Source organism: Protopterus annectens, chromosome 13.part0 (assembly GCF_019279795.1).
Source record: "Protopterus annectens isolate FY-2018-M chromosome 13.part0, PAN1.0, whole genome shotgun sequence".
In the NCBI taxonomy this organism is placed as follows: Eukaryota; Metazoa; Chordata; order Ceratodontiformes; family Protopteridae; genus Protopterus; species Protopterus annectens.
In genome coordinates, this window is record NC_056747.1 from 1,031,628,943 (window position 1) to 1,031,648,766 (window position 19,824).

Genomic DNA, 19,824 nt, shown 5'->3' on the forward strand with positions numbered 1-19,824 from the left:
ACCAGCAGATGATGAGGTCCTGGGGTGGGTCCCAGGTGTGCTGTGGCCTGGTACCATGGCCAGATGAGGTGGGAGAGGTGGTTCTTCTTGGAAGTGGCTTCCCAAACATGCTATTGTGTCACAGTTATAGAACAGATGTGGGTAGTAATAGTCCACACATTCCAAGATTACATCTAACAGCATGAATAGATATCTCCATTAACACAAAACACCAGATTTGGAGCAGTCATAGCAAACAGAACACATGCATATATATATATATATATATATATATATATATATATATATATATATATATATATATACATATATATATATATATATATATATATATATATATATATATATATATATATATATATATATATATATATATATATATATATATATATATATATATAATGGCATGCAGGTAACATTGTTAGCAAAAGGCCACCAATGACAGTGTTTCAACATGGAACATGACAAGAAACACATTGCTCAATTTGTTGTACAATACGATATATGTCCCAACAGTAGGTTTTCTGTAAACATACCTGTTGAGTTGTGTGTTCAGATTATTGTTGCAGATATGGTGGGGGGGAGACAGAGATGTCAATTGACAACTATTATATCCTTGCAGTATGAGGTCCTCAGACCTTTTTTCCTCTTTATGTCTTTCAGGCACTATGTCTAGAGAGCATTTGCCAGTCTATTCCCGCCAAAAAAATGAGGTTATAATAAACCACCTGGTGCAGCACTACCACACCCTGTTTGGCCATACAGCCCATGATCTGCAGGAGAGGACCGCCCTGTGGAACAAGCTCATCCACAGGATAAACGATGTCGGCCTGCATAACTGCATTTATGAGCAGGTCCAACATCGTTGCACTGACCTAATCTGCCATGCCCGTCAACATGCTGCTGCAGTTAGGAGGGGCCAGCTAGCCACAGGGGGAGGTCATTCCATCCAGCCCCCCTGACACATGCTGAGGAGCACCTCACCAGCCTCAGGGCACCTGCCCGCCAGCAAAGACAAGACCCAGTGGATTGCATTGTGGAGGTGGGTGACACCCCCAAAATGGATGAGGAGCATACAGGTAAGGCCTCAGGGCACATCAGTAGACCACTGTTGCTTATCCATCTGCATCTGTAGAGTTCAATCATGTCTGTTGCTGCATTGTAGTAATGTACAGATGTGCATAATCTGTAGTATTGTGGGTTTGTACTGTTGATGTACTGAAATGCTGCTTCCACCCAGTACCAATGCCACAGGTATGGCTACTGACATCACATCTCTCACACAACTGTGTAGGTCCCTCTGATATACCTCTTGGGGAGCAGCCTGTAGCTGGTGAGTATGGTGTTATTTGTTCAGGTTTGCCAATACACTGGCCATGTTATGGCTATGGTATTTACCATGCATACATTTCACACACCTACCCATAATGCATGCTGTACATGTTCACTTATTGTTGCTGTTAACTGCACTGCATCAAAGTGGTCACCAAGGTGGCATATCTGAAGGGTATGTAAGAGTCCTGAAATATAACTAACAACCTGTCATTGCAAGATGTGTGCACAGAGATGAACATAATGGTGGGACATATAGCCTACAGTAGGAGCATTTCTGAAACATCACCCTTATACAGTGCTACAAAAGTGTATATACCACTATTGCAATGGCAACTATTACAGATCTACACAACAGCATATCACGATACCACATTCCACAACCCTTACAACCTGTAATGCGGTCCTAACATGAGAAATTAATGTGTAATATGGAATCCTATGTTAGGACAGCAAATATGGGGAATACATACCTTAACAAACACTGGAAGCATATGTGTGCACACACTCCAAATAACATATTGTGGTAGCAGCTTTTGAGGTACTGACAGCATTCACTCTTCATGAGTATGCACCATCCAGCAAGTACAGGTCCTCAATGTCACACCAAGAAATGGTCTGCTGTCCAAGACGTATGTCCATCACATTTGCCCACTCACCTGCAACAGAGGCAGCCATGGCTTGCACACATCTTACAAGATGCAGTAAAAGCGTCCGGATCCACCAATAAGTGCCACAATACCAAGTTTTAATCCAGTTTTAATCCAGTTTAATGGGACAAACTGACGAATAGACACGTATAACAGTATAGACTCAATAACATGTAAACATAAGTTAAGCGCTTTCAACCATTACATCTGGTCTTCTTCAGAATTAAAGCGCCATCCTCTTCATACTGTTTAAATAACTTAATTGGCACCAAAAAGATGTACTAATTATGTCTATTCATCCATTTGTCCCATTAAACTGGATTAAAACTTGGTATTGTGGCACTTATTGGTGGATCTGGACGCTTTTACTGCAGTTTGTGAGTACGTGGATTTATTATTCACACATCTTACAAGCCATGGAATGGATCCCATACCCAACAGGTAGCACACAGAAGTGGGACATGTAGCCTTACCTCACCATTGCATATGCCATGGCATACAGTGCAGACAGTCATGTATGTGACGAGGATGTATGGGACAACATTAGTGTAGAAAATAAATAGATGGCCATCCAAGACAGATGATGACACATGTTGCAAACTGGTCATGGAGGCTGCCTAGTAACATGCAGCAACACTGAGGGAGTTGCAGGAATGCCTAGCAAGTACTGGCTGTGCAGTACCTGTGTTGACAATCACCTGGACTCTGCATAAGTGTGGCCCATGGGTTAGGGTAATCAGATGGGACAGTTGTTCCACAGGAAATATCAGCCGGGGCTCTTTACAGGTAGCATATGCATAACATCAAAAGTCCCCCAAAGGCATGTGTTGCAATGTGTAATGGTGTACCAAGACCAAGTTTGAAACCTACAGACAGTATCACTTAAGATACGTGTGCTGCACAATCAACACCTCACTCCACCTCAGGCCCAGCATCCCCATCTGTACCTTGCTGGTGCCAGTGTACACCTGTATGTTTGCCATTCATTAGCAGGGACTAGGCTGGTTGGGACACTGCAAAATGACACGCATGTGTAGCCCATAGTTGTCAAGCATCTGCAAAAATGCTGAGGATGGGGAGAGGTGTCATCCTGAAACACAACAGTGAACTGAAGCAGACATCCAAACTTCACTAAGAATGGCTGTAGCTGCACACAGTCAAGGTCATGAATTGTGGCAGACATAACCCTGTCTCCACAGCAATAGTGAAGGCACTGTGTGACCTCCAAGAGCTGTGGACATGAGTTGACCTTGCAATCTTGTAGAGTTGGGGGACATTTGCAGGGCAGATTGACCAAATACTGGCAAGTACTGATGGGTCATGCTAGTATACCCCTTCCAGGAATAGTGACTGCTGTAGTACACTTAACAGCTGGTGCAACAAACCATCACGTTAAGGGTGTGCACACTTATGCACCTACAGATTGTATGCATCTCAATCAGCATCTGCACAACTAACACATTTGTTTCATACTGTATTTGATTGCACAAGTCATGTGTCACATATCAGGTTCATGTAATGTTAACATATGCAGTATTGTAGCCTCATGACATATCAGGGAAGAGGGCGTCATGTCAATAAGGGTGTGTACACTCCTCATAGCCAGAGTAATGTTTGAAGGTTGTCAATGTAATTGCATTTTATTGGTCATACATGCACCGCTGATGAGATCTGCAAATCAGATATCAGGCGTTCACTATTGACGTCTGTCCACATATCATCCCAGGTATGTGTTGGACAAACACATAGGGGCTGTGAGCAGCAGAGCGAACATAACTGATACATATATACACATTCAGCAATGGCGTGTATGGTGCACAGTACATGACAGGGTGCTGAACAGGTGCACAGCAATACAGTGTACATGGGTACAGTGTGTTCCAGGGAAAGGGGCATCACCTACTAACACAACACATGCATCACAAAAATGTATAATGTTGGTAACAGGGATTGACTATAGCTGCAGTGCATGCTGTTGAGTGCCATATGTCATGCATGTTGACAGATGGGTAATGAGAGGTCTGTGTGTAATATCTTTGTGCAACCTCACCTGTAAGTGCATGTGTGTGTGTGTGTGTGTGTGTGTGTGTGTGTGTGTGTGTGTGTGTGTGTGTGTGTGTGTGTGTGTGCATACAGTTAAGCAATAATGTACAGGTCTTAAAGTGCATTTCTTGTTTTCCCCTCACAGGTGGCGAGGTGGGTCAGGGTCCCTTCTGCAGGCAAACTGATGTTAGTGTCCATACAGACTCTGACAATGATGATAGGTGTGTTGAGGCATAGGCAGGGTTGTCAGGGGCTGAAGCTGTGCCATCATTTGACATCCCACTGTTATCCACCCCATCCCCGCACACAGTCACATTGCCTAGGGACAGTTGGCAGGTGGTGGCATGGGACAGGACAGTATGGTGTCTATGGCACTTGTGTCTGGACACAGCAGCCATAGCCAGATGCCCAGCAAAGTAGCACATAGGCAGATGTACAGGGGTGCTCATAGGAGGGCTGCTGGTCATCATGCCCCTGGCAGAAGTGCCACATCTGGTATCACCAGACGGATGTTTCAGGAAATCATGGAGATGCAGCCACATATGGAATAGTATACCAGACAAGGTTTGAGGCTGCAGAGGGTTACTCATTCTGCTGTTAATGACAACATCCATGATCTTGCAGGTGTGCACCGTTATTTTGCAGAGGTCCTGGATAGACGGTTGGGTGAGATGGTGGGAATCCTCCACCATGGAATGTCTGTGCTTGAGCATATGGTGAAAGTAGTGAGACAACCACGTGGACATAGGCCAGCAACACCAACATGTGGAGGTCGACGTGGACAAGCAAGAAGTCAGAGCCACTTCTGTAGTGGCAGTACCAGCCCCAAAACTGCAGGGGGGGTGCTGCCCACACCACAGCATAACAGGCTACGTGCACTTGGCCCTGGCTGGTCTCAAGAGGGACCTGGATTCAGCGGACATATGTTATCATCAGGGGAGAGTACTATATTGTGGCTGTACCTGGTGGTGCCCTTGGACCCCCTGGCAGGCACAGTTCTCGTGTCCATGGCTGGAGACAGTAAACTCCACCCCCTGCCAGGTATGGTCTACAGCTGTCCAACAAACCCCTGTATAGGGCAGCCACATGGCAGAACCATGTGCATCCATACACAAACACATCAGCAACACAACTAGGGCAATCTCATACCTACACACACCACATCTGCACAGCCCAATTAATAATGAAACCCCCTAACACACACACATGATGTCAAATGAATGGCTCAGCCTAGGTCTCTGGCAAACCCACAACACCCCTATGCATATGATGATATCTGTGCCACATCCATGTCATCCATAACATCGATGCAGGGACAGGCTAATATGGTTCTGATGCACAGGGTGACTGTACTATAGTGTACCAATGTAATGCTGTGTAACATGTTTTCAGCACTAAAGTTTAATGCTTACATGTCAGGATGTGTAGCTGTCCAGCAATGATGCCTTATAGCTGTTATTAACACTGAGTGATTGTGGTCTACATAATGTATTCCGTTTGTGTTGTAGGTGTCTGTGTGTCAGCAGATGTTGGTCTGCTGTTGTTTCCTACAAGGCGTATGGCACTGTAGTGACACCTTGACTGTGCCATATTCTGGGTATAGCTGAACACAAGTCACAGGTCTGTATAACAGTTACTGCATGTGCCACATGCCTGATAGGTCTGAGGGTTGTATACAGGTGAGTACACAGTGGCTGATGTCAGCAGCCCTCCTACAGTGGACAATGGTAAGTGTACTGGGTGGTACAAACCACATGTTTGTGTATAACACACACACACACAGAGGCTTTGGTATTGATGCAATACACAAAGAATACTGTACACATGGATGTATGTACCTTTGCAAGGAACCCATTTTACCCTATGTAATTCCACCAAGACAGAATAGGCAAAGCCTCACATTGGGAAATAATCAGTCTGCTAGTTTAATGGTACTGGCAGTGTATATGTCCCCTTTTTCAATGTAGTGCAATCCTCAACTTGGTAAACATAGGTGTGCTGGTGTGGGTGGCACAGCCCTACCCTTTGGAGGGTGTGGGGTGGTGCAGAACTGCAGACAGTGTGATTGACAGCTACTTAACCTGTTAACATGAACTGTACAGTATTACAGCCAATTAAGTGGGGGAATACACTCGACAATAACAGCAATGATGGTGGCTGTGTCCACAAGATCCACACCCAGCTATATATACCAACCCCAGTATCGCTGTACATATATACAGTGGGGAAGAGGGCATTTACACATCTACTACTAGTTTTGATGGAATGAATTTCCACAAGATGATACCTGTGAAATGTTATCATTTGCCAGTCAGTTCTCAGACAGATGACCTCCTGGGACATGTATATTCTACAAACTGAAGTAGATCCCTTCCACACACACACACACACACACACACACACACACACACACACACACACACACACACACACTTACTTGGCAACACTGGGACTACAACTCTTACCTAGGTACTTAGTGCTACTAATGTGTGTGGCCTTAATTGCACATACCACACAGCTTTTAGGATGAGGTGTGTTCCAGGTTACATGTTAAGTGAAGAACATCACCAGGCCTTGTACAGTATGGTAATGGGGGATGTACTGGTTGTTTATGACCAATACATAGTGTGACATACTGTCATATACACATTGACAAACACATAACATTCATACACACATCTGAGAGACCTGGGTTTATCAGTGCTAACTACCTTGTCGATGTCTCCATTCTGTTACAGATAAGTTGCACACAGCACATGCATCATTGGGCTGGATTGTGTAATCAGTTACCTGTATGGTTGATGGTGACAGTGGTCCCCACAGAGTGGACCTTGGGACATGTACTGGGGGTACCATGGTGTAAAGACAGTATACCCAGCACCCAAACCCCACACTGGATATTGTACTCACTGAAATCCACGATAATACTCTGACATACCCACCATCACACATTGACCAGGATTACAATACAACCCCTTGTCTATCTCAAGAGTGCCAAGGTGGATACCTGACATCTGCACACTGTACTGAGGACACACAGACATCAGCTAGCCAACTGGTTATGCATTAGGATGAATGTGTTGATAGATGTCTGACACTGATAGGTATGCCATTACTAGATGGCAGCAGCCCTCAGTCACATGTCCTATATACACAGTAGTCTACAGTTAATATCCACATGCCAGATCAATATCCAGTAGGAAATACTTAATGACACAAAGCTCACATATCAAGAACATGACAGTGAGGACTCAGAGTCCCTCTTTGCATGCAGGAGTGTTTGGTTCAAGTATTACAATCTGCAATCTACTCTTACTTGGGAAAGCACTGTCAACAGTAGTAATGTAATGATACACTACATGCCAGTGTGACTGCATATAACCTGGGATACTACTCATGTATGTAACACATTCAAATGGAAAAGAGTGTTGTACAAGCCATATATACTCAGGTGTTCCAAACAGTAGACTCACACCCCTTGCTACTGTAATGGCAGCACATAGATGCATGTTATGTACATGGAATTAAATACACTTATTAAAGATGTCATTACTCTGCTATTTTATCAGACTGGAATGTGATAACTGGTTACCAGGGCTGAGCCATGCTTAGCAGGTTTCAGCATTGCTGCAATATAAATGCTAAGCAAATTTGTGCACTGGTAAGCAAAGCTGAAATGGTGTAAGCGCCTATACATTTAACCGTACATTAGCAATGCTTACCATAGTGCAAACCCACTCAAACACACTTAAAACTGCTCAAAACTGCCTTAATCACTCTGTATCTAACAGCCCTTGTTCTGCTCAGCAACAAAATAAACAGTCCTTGCAGAACTTGAACCTAGGACCCTGTACACTACAGTCACAGCAGTTAACAACTAAGCCATCACAGCTATGAGCATAATTGTTGTTTTTTCCAATATATCTGTCAGTAGGCATACTGAATAGCACTGAAATTGTGTAGCACTTGCTAGTGATATTAGTGTTGCATGAAGTATGTTGTTGTATCTAAATATACACATATCAGATAAATACGGTGTGATACATCTGGGAAGGTATATGCAACAGTCATGTTTGCACATAACAAGGATATGGAGAAATACATATACATATGTAGCTATATGTATACATGTACATATACATATATATTTATATATATATAACACACATCTATATATTGTATATATATATATATATATATATATATATATATATATATATATATATATATATATGGTCATATATAGATCTATCTGTATATGTATATGTGTGTGTATATATATATATATATATATATATATATATATATATATATATATATATATATACACACACACACACACACATATACATATATGTATAACATATGTCCATAACATGTAGTAGAGTCATACCTCAGCACCAATAGTCACAACCTCTTAGTGCAAGGGGATGTCATGTAAGTATTGCAGGTACAAATGTAGACTTCTGCTACAGTAACAGGGGTTGTCTTAACCAAAATGTGTGGGAAGTCACATCTGATATTGACATGTATGCCATCAGTTACTGAAAGACATCATAAGATAATCATAGTACAGTACCATACAAATCACAGCAATGATCCTGTGGAATACAGCAGAGATATTACCAATAAATGTGGACAGTCTGATACACTGTGGTCAGTCCAGAGGTATACACAGAAACCCTTAGTGCAAGACATGTGGACCAAGCCTGACAAACTGGATGTTTACAGCCATGTAAATGGAGATATCACAAAAATACAGGAATAGATAAGCTCACACAGTTTATGCATTCACACACTCCTGTCTGTCCTGACACATAATAACTGGAGAAGCAGAGGTCACAAGCCCACATACCACCCATTAGTTATTGACATACATCTGTACAGCATCCCACTGCTTTGTCAGAAATACACAACAGTTATGGTGGCCCAGCAACAGTACATCTAACAAATATCTGGACATAACATCACACTGGATAAATACACAGAACTGCTAGGCATGTCACAAAGCACTGTGCACCCACCAGGTGGACTGCCATAACACTGGCCTACATTTCTTATGGGGGATTACACATGTACCTGCAAATATAGCAGGCTCTACAGACATGTAACAGCATGGAGTAACAGACACCTGTATGAAAGTGCATACCCACAACCAATCTGAACACAGCCACAGTCACATATGGTAAGCGTACTTAATATTACAGTATATGGACTGTGTGAACAACATCATTCTCATATGTGCCACTCACACACTAACCTTACATATACTGGGCCAATACACAGTGTATTCCAATGCCTTACTGTGGTATGGAACATGTGTCGGTCTGGCCCTACAAACATGCATACCGATAGGGTACAATACACTGGAGTAGCATGCAACATCACATAGAACAGGACCAAGAACAATGACATCTACCACAGTCTGTACAGAGGCCAAGGTACATATTCACAATACACAGTCTGTCGACAATCACCATAAGTACACAGACCTCACTACTGTACACACTACAACAGAATGTCCAGGTTTTGTCCTCAAATATAAGGCCTACTATACATAACATGTCTAGCAGTCTGATATCTCACTGGCTTGTTATCAGGTATGATGTCAGTAAATAATGTTGTACTGAACATATGCACATCTTATTGCATGACATATGTACAGAGGTTGACAGAGTTGTGGCTGGAGGCACAAACACAGGGCCAATATTGACATGTTGCTGTGATAAACCCATACATTTACTGGTGCAACAGTGTTTGTTGTGACATATCTCTTTTGAGGGATATGAAGTCAGTAACTCACATGGTTGTCACCATGTACTGACTGCAATCCTCAGAGTATGCTACTGCATTTCTAAAGATAGGAAATATGTGAGTAACACAACACATGTAAGACTCCAAATACTGGCCAGTCTGCAGATAGCCCTACAGGTAAGAGTTTCCCCAACCACATAACACTGTCATGACACATATTAAATCATGTAGAACAGCCATATCCACACAAACCCTGTTAAACCAACATTACTTCAAATGTAGAAGAGCAATACTTACATTCTGTCCTCGTGTCTGGAACATACCCCTCCTGTTTGTTAGCCTGTCTCCACAGTGTATGTTGTAAGAGGTATAATAAACTACCCTCTATGAAGCTGTTTGTCAAACAACCACATGAAGTCCTACTCACAGTGAAGGAAAAGGGCCAACACCCACATGAAGTGCTTAGTTATAGGAGTGTGTTTCCATGCAGTTGGCTATAGGAATGATACCACAGCTGTTCCACATGCAATCAGCTAGTGGGGGACTGCAATTTGTGCACAGGCCATCAGTTGATCATGAGCATCACTTACAAAACTCAAGCTGCTGCCTAAGCAAAGCAAGTGTACTTTTCCACATCCACCAGAGAGGGATTGAGAGAGGGGCAGACAGAGACAAAGTAAGAAAGGAGGGGAGCAGGAGAATAAGAGCCAAGCATGTTTTTGTATGATCCATGGGTGGAGAGTGGTATCTGGGCATTATGATGGTTGCCTATATTGTGAACTAATCCATACTGTCACATGGTAATTGCACATGGCTGTACACATTTATGGCTGTGGATTGTTGACTAGAATTTCTACAATGTTTGGAAAATGTTGGCTATGTAATGTTGACAATGGGAAATGTAGCTCCTCAATATAATGATGTGGTAAAACCAACACTGCAATGGACCCTGTCATTACACAATCATCCCAACACCCACACAGGGCATTGATAACACACACACTTACCAGTACTGAGTTTCAAACCCCTACCTGACTATGTATTGCTATTACATTATTATACAGTTATAGCACATGCCATGGAGCTTACATATTGGAGAGATGTCCAAAGGTATCTTTGAAGGTGAGTTGACATCAGCAAAAGTAATAAAGGAGGGATAAAGGAAGCATAGTACATGTGACTGTCCACAAAAGCGGGTGTCAAGGAAGACACAACCACACTCTCTCAGGGAATCACATACATTATCACAGTTGGCAGGTTCAGGATTAGAACTCCTACCTAACTAGCTTGCCATACTATAGCATTAAGCAGTTTTCACATGCGCCACAGAGCTTATCAGGCTGATATATGGCTAAAGGGTTATTTCAAGGTGACTGACATCAGAAGATGTGCTACAGTAGGGCAATGGGAGGTGTAGTGAATGTGAATGGCTTCAAAAACATTAATCTCCACTCACACACACACACACACACACACACACATACACACACACACACACACACACACACACACACACACACACACACACACACACACACACACACACACACAAACACACAGTCTCTCACACACACACACACACACACACACACACACACACACACACACACACACACACACACACACACACACACACACTTGCCAGTACTGGCATGCATGGGTTCATTGCTTCACAGGTATGTAGTAGTTGACTGTGCCAGAAGGCTGTACAAGGCTAGGCAAAGGGAATACCTTGGCATCAGGCCACATGACAATGGTCTCCAGTGTGTCTCAGGGGTATAGTCCCTGAAATGGCCCACACAGGTGGGTATTGTATTCACCATCCACTCATCTGGGTTACTATTGTGGGTGGCCAGTGCTGTGTAATGCTTGCCATGTAAGTGATCTATATTCCATACCATGGGCAGTGTCTGGGTTGTGCACATGTCATACATGTATGTTCTGTGAAGTGTGGAAGTGTACCTGGGGTCTCTGGGGCATGTTGTGTGGACAGATTGTTAGCATCTGATTTGGCATTCCTCACCTCATGTAATGAGACCTTGCTATGGAACTGAGGTTGTGCCTGCACCTACATTGACAGCATGATACAGGCATTCAGTGGAGTTAGTGACATATGTCCATGAAGAGAATGTGCATAAGGCATGGTATTCCCTTTGTGGGTTACATTTGCAGACTCTACAGTTGTTGCAGGTGTCCAGTGGGTAACATAGCAAAGGACCACTGTAAGCAATTATTTCCCTATTGTAGGAATGGAACAGGGTGCCATGTCTTTTTACTTGATGGATAACACATAGTCAGGAGATGTTACACGTCACAGTACTTTCTCATGTCAGTGGCAGTGCTGTGGTCAACAGAGCATGTAGTCCACTGCAATCACACCATGGTTACTATCTGTGGGCAATATGAAGAGAACTACCAATATAGTGGTTGTTGCCTAGCCAAGTGTGTTTGTGTGTGAGACATGGGTAGATAGTTTTCTCTGAGTAATACAAGGGTTGCCTATATTGTTCACCAATACATAATGTCACATGTAGGGCTATGGATTGTCTACACTAGCCTCTCTGTTGTTTGACATCTGTTGTCCTTGTAAGGTGGACATTGTGACATATAGTAGGTCCTCAATATGATAATTTAGCAAAACCCACCCCACAATGCATGCTGTCATTACACAATCACAGCAACCTCCACACAGTATACTGATGACAAACACACACACACTTGCCAGTACTGAAATTCAACCCCCTACCTAGCTATGTATTGCTACTACAGTGAATCGCATTTATCGCACGCACCATGGAACTTATTGGATGGATGTTGTCCCAAGGTACTTCTAAGGTGAGGAACATCACCAGCCCTTGTAAATACTGGCATTGGGTGATGTAGTGGGTGAGAGATCCCAAAAACAATTTTACCCTAATCACACATTTACATTTGCCATTGGTGAGGTTCAAACCTCTATCTAACAACCTCTACAGATCATTATGTTACACATTTACCACTTGCACCACTGACCTGATATGGTATAGGCTTTGCAACAGATACTTGTAAGGTGGATGATATCTGTAGGACTGCTAAAGTCAGGCTCTGAGATGTGTACTGGCTGTAAATAGGGACAAAATCTTTGAGGTGCACACACAAACACTTACCACAGATGTGATTCAAACCCATAGCTGTGTAGTTACTACTACTACTACATTGTTCCACATTTACGGCATGCATCACAGAGCTTATAGAGATAGCCCTTCTCCAAAGGTATATTTCAAGGTAGATGACATCAGCAAGCTTGCTAAAGTAGGGCAATGGTAGGTGTAGTGACTGTGAATGGCCTTAAAAGCATTGATCTCTACAGACACAGGGTTTCACAGTTGCCATGTCTGGGATTAGAACTCATACCTAACTAATACATCACACTATAACATTACACAGTTATTGCATGTTCCGCAGAGCTTATAGTTATGATCCTTGTCCAAAGGGGTATTTCAAGGTGACTGACATCAGCAGGCTAGCTAAACTAGGGCAATGGGTAGTGCAGTGTGTGTAAATGGGCCATAAACCATTCCTTTGGAAACACATACACAACACTCAGTCACACACAACTTTACATTTGCTATGACTGTGTATACGACTGCTAGATGAATAATGACTTGTACTGTCATGTTGCACAGTTATCACAAGCACCACGGACACTATAATGCTGAGGGCTACCAGATGTAAATGTCTACAGTGATAGACATTGGCACATCATGTGATATTGGTCAATTGGATGTGTGGTGGGTGGGACAGGCCTCATGATGAGAAGCTCTTTGTCACTGTCTGTCTGTCTTTTCCCCACATCTCTGTTTGTGTATGTTTGACCTATAATAGTGTGTTGTCCTTGAATATATGTGTATATTCTTAACAGATGTGTGTGCAAAGCATGACTGGTGTGCAATGTGGTGTGTGTGCACAGACATCTGTTACTGACAGATATGTATTGTCCACTGTTGTTGCCAGACATGGGCTTCATTTCTGTATGTGTGGGAACATGCTCAATATGACCTTTTTTATTGAATGTGTGAATCCATTCCAGGTAGGTTGTACTCCAGTGCAGGCATTTGTGTTCTACACCTACAGCTAGCAACCTGTTTCTGCAGGATATCTGTAGATAGGTTGACAATATGGAGTCACAATGGGCAAAGGATAGTGGGATACTGTAACTAATTGTGTCTGTGCTGCTTCTGCTACATGGTTTGGGTGTTAGCAAAGATATTCAGACATATGTACTGTTTTACACTGTGATGTATTATGTCATCAACTACTGACAGATATATGTATTTGCTCGCAGTAATTTCCTGGGGAATAAAAGATGAAAAAAGCTGTGTCCAGTATTGTGGTCTGCAGCCTACACTTTCTTACACAATCATGCCATTCTGGAAAGGGAGCTGCAGACAGAATGGCCATATCCTGCTTTGGCCATACCGCTCAGCTGTACAGATTCACACAGGTTACCCAGAGGCAGGACTTACATATCTGGTCATTTCCCCTTTACACTATGGTTTATGAGCAGGTGTGTAGCCACCCATTCCTAGGTTTGCAGGTAGGGATAGTATGGGCACACATCACAGTTTCAGACTTCATACTCTGCATGGCATCCATGCTTCTACCCCCTCCTTTGTTATTCTATCCTCTTTGTAACATTATGCAAGAGATATCTAATAAGAATCGGTATAGTTATCACTTCATTACAGCAGTATTTAGGGGTTGGTCCACCATTCATGCAGTAGGGATTTGTCGACATGGCCTTGCATTTGTGTTCTGTGGACTGTGTTATGTCATTATTTGGGACTCCATGAGATAACATACACTGGCAGTATGGGTGAGACACAGGCCTTTTACAGAGGACTGTAGGGCATTTGTTAGTGATGTAGGCCATCTGTAGCAGGCCAGTGCATTTTGTCACTCCTACAGTCCCAGGCTGCAAACCACTGGATTCCCCATTGGGGTGACAGGGTAGGTGTGAAGGTGTTAATGACAATAGTTTCTGTCCTTATTAATCCATTGGTGTATATGCTGGCAGGGTGCTGCTTACAGCTAGGGACACACCTGCATGGGACACCTCTTCAGCATGCTGCATTCAGTGGGTATTCCCATATAGAAGTAGGGGTCATATTGTACTCATTCCCAACAGCAGGGATATGACCTTTGATGAACCTGTGGCTGATGGTGGGGTGAGCTGAGCGCATGTGTGCTATGGAAGCTTCTTGCAGCTGACTCACAGATATATGTGGGACATTCCCCTTATGCTGGCTTGTGCGGGGACATCAGCAGTTTCTCAGTACTTCATACCTGTGCCTTTTGTGGTCTGCCAGTGTTTGGCCAGACTACATCAGTATTCCATACTACACAGACAACTAATGTGCTGCTAACCTGTATGTACAATTCCAAAGGTGTGCCCATTTGACAGTAACATTTTATACACTCTCTGTCTAGGGTACATCTACCTGTGTACTGTGTGTATGGCTGGGGCCACATTCATGCCATGTCCATCTTTCAGATGGTGACAGATATTACATCCGAACAATTAGTATGGATTACTGCTGGATTGGGTCTTGCTGGGATGCATTGTATTTGGCACTGCAGTTGTTAGAACTTGTCCCTGTCATCAACAGTACTGGCAATAGGTCACTGGGACACAACCCTCCATGCCTACATGCTGACCACTTTCACACAATATACAACACACAACAACCTAACACACAGAGCCCTGCATATTGTACACGTGCAACAATCTATCCTGTTAATTTGGCCAGCTCAGGTAATCTATGCTCCACTGTTATTATACCCACATGTACATGGTACTACATTTCTACATAGGATTGTGGGGGGCACACCTGACAACTGCAAACATTTGCTATGACTGTACTGGCATTTCAGGTACTCTGTTGGCTTCCATTTCATTATATTCTGATGCATTATGCAGACTAGAGGCATATCAGTGTAGTACACATCTTAGGTTTTATTGACCTACATTTCAGTTTCATACTTCTTACCCATCAGAACTAACATCCAACTGTCTGACCTCTTGTAGTCTGTGTAGGTCTGGAGGGGGGGGGTCCTGCATTGCCATCAATTGGAGGCCTTAGCACAGCCTTTCTTTGTGGTCATCTACACCTGCCCTGCTGGCTGAGACTGTTTTTGGGTATGTGAGTCTCACTAGCATGCAAGCATGTATCCTATGGACATACATTTGGCCCACCACATGTCCTGCAGTGGGATTTGTTACCTTGTCTACTACTGCCTATTATGTTGACACCAGTATTTGTTATGGATTTCATGCTGCCCATATAGGTGTCTACTATCTGCTGCAGTCTCATTCAGCCACCCATTTCCCTTGCATGCTCACGTCCATACCATAGATACAAGTAGCAGAACATACTACTCCATTCAGCAATTGATAGTGAGAGTGACTTACCTTGTGGCTGTGCCAGTATTGAAGATGGTGCTGGAGGGCTGACTATGTCGGAGACACATAGTACACTCCCTATACATGGCTAAGCACAGGTAGTGTCATGACTGGCATCCCTTTTACTGTATGCATGAGTCACAGAGAGGTGTCATTCCCTGGGTTCCTACCGTGTCAGTGTATGGGCTATGCATTGCCTCTTTGCCAAAGCCTGGGCATACTGGGTATGCCTCCTTTTGCCTACAGGGGCAGGCTCAGGTTGTTCCTCCTTCAAGTCACTCTGTGCCTGTGCTGGGCTTGGCAATGGTGGGGGGCTGTGTGGCCCTGCCCCGTGCTGTTTCTGCTGCAGCTGTTTCTGCAGGATCATATTGTGTAGCATGGCACATACAATGACAGTTTGGGTACATGTAGCTGGAGAGTACTGCAAGGCTCCACTGGATGTGTCCAGGCACTGGAACCATGACTTGAGCATCCCAAACACATGTTCTATTATAATTCTGATTTGTGCGTGTGCCTCATTATGGAGTTCTTGTTCAGGTGTTTGTCAATTTCTGATGGGTGTCATCAGCCACGGCTCCAGTGCATAACCAGAATCCCCCACTAGGTGGCCATATGGGATGTCCCCATTGGCAAATCTCTGGTACAGCTGCATCATATGCCAGATGTGGCAGTTGTGATAGCTTCCAGGGCTGCCAGTGCACACATTCATTATAATGTCCTGGGCATCGCACATGAACTGGCAGGTGATGAAGGGAAAGCCCTTGCAGTTTATGTAGACCCCACCCCACTTGCCGGATGGTGCTTTGATATATATGTCCATGCAGTTTATAGCACCTCACTACCTCAGGGTATTCTGCTATTTGGTGGAAGAGATGCATATTGCTGGTCAATGCCTCATGGGTGTTGAGGAATATATGTGCTCACCGGCATGTGCTGACATGGCATCCAGGAACTGGTGGAGTACCCTGGATGTGATGTCTGTGAGATCCACATGATATCCCCACTTGGCCTTTGGAAGGTACCTGTGGCTAGTATTCTTAAGTCACACATACCTTGGAATCCAGTGGGATGGGTTCCCCTTTGATGGTTCTATGTGTGAGGTGTGGCTGGCAGAGCTCAACAATTTGCTGTAGTAGGTTCCTGTCCACCCTATAGCGTTCCACTGTCTCCAGCTCATGTAGCCCCTGGTAGGTTACCCTGGGTCTGTACACTCTTCTCCTTTTCCTCAATGTGGATTAGTCATCAGCATTCTCATCCTCACCACCCTCAGCCTCTTCCACATATTGATTTATGAGAGCAAAAGCAGCCCCTATCCCTTTGTTGCTTTTGTTAGGTAAAATTTCCCCATTTGTGTACACCGGTGGTGTAGAGTTTGTGGGAAAAACCAGAGGGAAAGGTGTTTGCATAGTTTATAGTAGTGTGCTGGGCTGGGCTGCTGCCTGTGTAATTGGCTGGTTCTGATACATTTCACCTTCCAGCTATGCTAGTTCTCCTTGACTACCTTCCTGCTGCTGTTTTCTCTTCCCATTGCCTTCCTGTTTAAGTCCCGAGGCATGCTCAGATGTGAATGCAGCTGCTATTTCCTGTTTTTTTTTTTTTTTTAAACCCGGTGCAGAGTGCGCACACCCATTTAGGCAATGTAAATACTGCTAGGCAGCTTCAGACACACCCTCTTCCTTAGCTGTGCTTAGCTAAGAGCAAACAGGGGCCACAGAGCTCCAATAAGCTTACAGCATGCATGACACACCCCCTTATGAAGTCATCTAGCTCTTAGGCTTACACCATGGTATTACTGCACCTACACGTTTGGGTGCAAGCTAGCACTGAGGGGAAATATGTGATTCAGTATCATTGCCCTCATTTGCACAGGATTGACTGCTAATGTATAGTTAGAAAACCGACATTCAGCTCTCCTCCTTATCAACTACTATTCCATGGTCTTGTGTTATGAATGCCATTGACTATTGATTTTGGTTGAAAAGCTTATTTTCTGCTTTTTTTACTATTTTCGGGCTGATCCCGTTTGTGCATTTGGGATGCCTAACCCTTTTAATACATGTGTTTGTACGAGCTGTCATGCCTCGGTTTTGTAGTTTGCAGAAATGTATTCAGCTACTGGCTGAATACATTTCTGCAGTCTACACTATTCCTGCATGGATACCTGCCTGCTTCCTGGATCGCTAATTCATCTCATTTGCATGTTTTTTTACCAGCAAATGAGGTAATTAGCATACAGGGGCTGTGTCCGTGAAGGAATAGTGTAGGAGCTCTCGTGCATGCCCAGGAACTTATTCCTGGATCGAACGGCAGTCATATTGCCTGCAGCAGCTCTTGCACTATTCCTGCATGCCTTGCAGAGCTTGCTGAATCCTGAGGTTAATGATTATTTTTACTCATTTTTTTGTGATTTAGATGTTATTATAGGAAACATATAGCTATTCATCCATTCTATATATGTTTTGGACACACATTTTTCCAAGTTACAAAGATAAGTTCTAGTTGGAGCATTTCATCTGTATGCATAATACTACAGGTTAAATTACTATTTTTAATTGGTTAAGTATTCCATTCCAGCACTTTTATTGGTTAGAATTTTATTATGTTTTTATTAGTTGATAATTACAACAGACAAATGTGATTAGATAGGATTTATATACATATTTCTTGTTGTTCAGGCATTTTTTAATCTGAAGAAGGGTGGAAGCCATCTGCAAGTGCTCATTCTTCTTTTATATTCTTCAATAAAATCATTTTATGACTACAGCCATGGTGAGTACACTGCTATATTTTGGGACTTGTATATACTCTCTACAGTGTTGTTCTTTGGGTACCACTAACTACATTACTTTTCTTATTGTCATATATATCTATGTGTGTGTGTGTGTGTGTGTGTGTGTGTGTGTGTGTGTGTGTGTGTGTGTGTGTGTGTGTGTGTGTGTGTGTGTGTGTGTGTGTGTGTGTGTATACATCTCTGTCTCTCTCTTTCTCTCTCTATGTGTGTATGTATGTATGTATATCTATATCTATATATATATATATATATATATATATATATATATATATATATATAGAGAGAGAGAGAGAGAGATATGGGTCCTGTGATATATTGGTTGACTGGTGCTTAAGTTGATCGCTTTATTTCCTGTTTCTTTTGTTTGACAGGAAAGCTGATCGATTTTGGTGAAAGATAACTATAATACTGGGGCTGGAAATATACCTTTTCCTGGTATTGTGCAATCGCAGAGTTGGTATATTTAAGTAGAAGATGGTGCAGGATGCAGGAAGCTTGCCCTCCTGCAAACAAACATTCCTGGAGATTCAATAAATTCCATGTAGGCTTTGGTTGAAGTACATGGAGTTTTCATGTTAGTACAATGAGGAGCAATGCTAATCACATATGTTTGCTGCTCATCAAACTTATGTGAATGCAAGTGACATTTCATGGCTAACAGCAGTGTTGCCTGCCAGGAAACCATGCAGAGCAGCATGAACACAGAAAGAACATGCATACAAATTTGCCTATGGATAAACCTGCTTTGTGAGATTGCTCAGACAACCAAAATGCCTACCTGGGGTGAAAATGCTGCAATAACAGCAGTATTA